This window comes from Mastomys coucha, unplaced genomic scaffold, assembly GCF_008632895.1.
Source record: "Mastomys coucha isolate ucsf_1 unplaced genomic scaffold, UCSF_Mcou_1 pScaffold23, whole genome shotgun sequence".
Lineage (NCBI taxonomy): Eukaryota > Metazoa > Chordata > Mammalia > Rodentia > Muridae > Mastomys > Mastomys coucha.
The window spans coordinates 99,819,393-99,823,522 of NW_022196906.1; positions in this window are offsets into that span (position 1 = coordinate 99,819,393).

Sequence of the window (4,130 nt, forward strand, 5' to 3'; positions counted from 1 at the left end):
TCACCTACAGTTGAATTCCCTACCAGCTAGATAGAGGAAATCTTAGAAGAAACCACGACACTGTGAGAAAAAAGTACAGAGTGGTTATTGAGAGCAGGAACTCTTCCTGCTTTAGGCGCTATGATCCTGGGCCAACTGGTCTACCTGTTCTTTATTTTTTTGCCCTATCTTTACAGTGAAAGTAATAGCTCAAATCAATTGCATAAATTCACCATGGCCTTGCAGTGAGTTAACACAGATAAGGCTTGGGTGCAGAACCATTTAACTCCATCTTCTTGACTGGCTTACCATTCATTGTCTCAGACCTAAAAACACTCGGTATACAACTTAACATCTTTTGGCTTGCAAAACACAGAACTTCTTAGCATCATAAGTAAACTGGCATCCATGTTACCCCATTGGTTGAGGAGGGGACTACGGGAGGTAGAGAATTCACTTCTGTTTTGTCTTCTGTGTTTCTGTTTGCTTGGTTGTTTTTTAAGATTTATTTTTATGGAGCTAGAGAGTACTAACTGCTCTTCCAGAGGACCTGGGCTCAGTTCCCAGCACCCACATGATAGCTCACAACCACCTATAACTTCAGTCCCCAGGTATCCGATACCCTCTTCTGGCCTTCACAAGCACCAGCCATACACATCATACACATACATATATGCAGGCAAGCACTTACACAAATAAATTTTAAATACATAAATCCGTTTTTAGAAGTTAAACTGAAATTTACTTTCATTATTTTTTAAATATCTGTCAGGGTATGTGCATATGAGTGCAAAGCCCTTGGAGGCCAGGGCATGGGATTCTCTGGAGCCAGAGGACACATGGTTATGAGCTATCCAAGGTAGGTGCTGGCCACAGAAATTCCATCTTTTGCCAGCCCCTGAACTAGTTTTTAACTTTGTTCTTTGGCAAGAAGTTGAGTCCCTAAAATCTACCTGTCTATATTCAACCATCTTGATGACCAGCGTACTTAACAAGTATTCTGTGAAATTGACTCTCTCTTAACCTCCTACATTGCACAGAACACTATTCCATAGACAAATGTGGTTGAGGATGTCTATAATCCTAAGTACTCAAAAGTCAGGAGCAAAAAGATCATGAGTTCAAAGCCACCCAGGAATACATAGCAAGTTTCAAGACAGCCTGGACTATGTGAAGCCCTGCCTCAAAACAAATCAAAACACCTCATGGAGGCTGGAGAGATGGCTCAGCAGTTAAGAGCACTGACTGTTCTTCCAAAGGTCCTAAGTTCGATTCCCAGCAACCACATGGTGGCTCAAAACCATCTGTAATGGGATCCAATGCACTCTTCTGGTGTGTCTGAAGACAGCTACAGTATACTCATAAACATAAAATAAATAAATAATTCTTTACAAAAAAGAAAAAAACCCTCACATTCCAGGATATTAATAAAATGTTAAAATTCAGGTAACCCTGCCAGCCAGAACTAATCTTGAGGTCTGTTTTAAAGGAAGTCTTCCTTGCTTTGCTCTTTAAAAGCTGCTTGCTTCTTCCTTTCATTGGTAGATGAGGCAGTTCTCACCAGATGAACGGGTCAGCTGGCCATGGGACTCAGCAGCTGCAGTATCTCTCTGATCTAACCAGCACAGGCCACTGGCAGAGTTTGCTAGGCAGACATTTTCCAAGTCCAAAAGATAAAGACTAAATTTCGAGCAAATTCCAACCTCTCGCCAGGGCTTCTGAGCACAAAAAAAAAGCCCGCCTCTCAGTAAAGCTCATTCAAAAGCTGGAATGGAAGAGCTGGTCACCCCAGGAATAAGAGGAAAGCTCTCTTTATCTGAGTTGAGCTTGGACCAGAATTCAGACAGCTGGACATAGTTGCAAGGACGTGGACACACTGCCATCTGCTGGCCATATTGTGCATAGCAGAGGATGTGTCCTCCCTCAATAGCTGCCATCTCCCCCAAACCCCCTTTTCTCCTTTTCCAATTTGGAAGAATACAGGTATCTCACTTACAGCAGAGTCTTAGATGCAAGACGCTGGAGATTGGTGTTTTATCCTGGAGGTTGTCCCGGGAATATGAGGAAGACAAGATAGGTCTCAGCTGCCATGAGTTTGATCCCACAGTACAGCAAACCCAGAGCAGCAGACAGGATGCCTCAGAGAATGGCAAGGAGAGGCTGAGACATGTATCTGTGCATCTGGCTCCCTCTGAAAGGACATGGGAAGTGGTGCTATGCACCAGCTACATCTGCTTCTATTCTATATGAGCTGCCTACAGCCCTGTCTGGTGCCAATTTTCCAGACTCCATCCCATTTTACCAGTTTGGAATATGTGAGTGTGTTATCTACCAATCTTGCACCACCAGGCAGAAAGGGGACTACGCTTTGACTTTGAGCTTGTCACCCAGTCTCTCTGTGGTTCCCCACTTTTTAAAGGAAATAGCCATAGGACCTAGCTCAGCACAGTGCACAAGGATTAACCAAGCACATACTTTCAAAGTGTTTAAAAGGTCACCCTAGCTGGAAAAGCACTCCATAAAACTTCAGCATCCATTCAACAAATATTCCCTGAGCATCTACATCCTGAGGATGTAACAACAATCAATAAGGCCCCCTCTCGTATGCTTTCTGCCAGAGTCTCACTAGCCTACGTGGCTCAGAATCCCCTGGAGAACTGTCAGAGTTGTTTGTTTAATCTTTGTTTCTTGAATTTAACCCAGAGCCTCACATATGCTAGGCAGGTGTTCTACCACTGAGCTACCAACCCTAGCCCTGTGACCTTCTTAAAGCACAGGTGAGTGGGCCAGACTCCCAGGGTCTCTGAGACCTTGGAATCTGCATTGTCATCAAGGTCTCAGGCGCCACTGAGGCTGCTGACCCAGGAGGTCACATTTTAAGAATCATTAGCCAAACTGCATGTGACAGCACAAGCCTGTAATCTCATACCCCAGGGGCAGAGACAGAATTACCTAAGGTCAAGGGCTAGCTTTCCCCATAAACTAGCAAGCTACGGGACAGCAGAGATTCCATAGTGAAAGCCTGTGTCCAAAACCAACAACAAAACTGTATGTATGCACAATGGAATGTCTTTCAGCCTTAAAAAGGAGGACATTGAGGCCGGAGAGATGGCTCAGCAGTTAGGAGCAGCTGCTAAAATTCCTTCCCTGAAAGACAGATGTGTACCTCTCCTCCTAAAGCCAAATCCCACCAAAGCTCACCCCGAAGAACCAATGACTTCATCAATTGTACTTACGTAGCAGGAGGTGTGGGGTAATGGCCATGCATGTGGATAACCTTAAAACAGCTCACCGGAAGGTCTGCATCCAGCAGGGATGTCGGAGTTCCCACAGCTGTGCAGAGGGAGCCCCTCCCCTCACTGCTCTCCACTCCTGTCCTCTAGCCCTTTCCCCAAGACCACATGCAATTAAGGGGAAATTGCATATACCTGGTTAAGAGGGACATGGGCTACTTAGATGAGGGTCCCTGAGTCTCCCCACATCCCACTCCTTCTAAGAGGGACGGTAAATAATCAACAGATCCAGCTGTGACGATCACAAACAGGCCCAACACGATTCCTGAGGATGATGGCAGTTCAGGTCAAAGGATAGTCCTGTCCAACCAGAGTGAATACTGCTCTTGCAGAGGACCCAGGTTCAATTCCCAGCACCTACATGGAGCCTCACAACCACTGGTAACTCCAGTTCCAGGAAATCTGACACCTTCTTATCCCTGAAGCCTCCACACATGTGGTCCACATACACTCGGGCACACACACATACACACACACACATTAAATAAATGAGTAGATTTTAGGTTTTGATTTTAAGAAGAAAACAGGCTGGTGAGATGACTTGGTAGGCAAAGGTGCTTGCCACCAAGCCACAATGACCTGAGTTCAATCTGTAGGACTCAAGTTATAAAAGGAGAACTCTTAAAATCTGTGCTCTGAGCCCCTCACCATACACACACACACACACACATACACACACACACACACACACACACACACACACATACACACGCACACGTGCATAAGTAAATGTTAAAATTTTTAAAGGAGGGGGTGGGAGTGAAGTGAAATGAATTATAAGAAGAGGGGGAGGAGGAGGGAACAGGAGGAGGGAGAGTCATGGAGCAGGAGAGGAGGGAAGAAAGAGAAAGAGGGGGA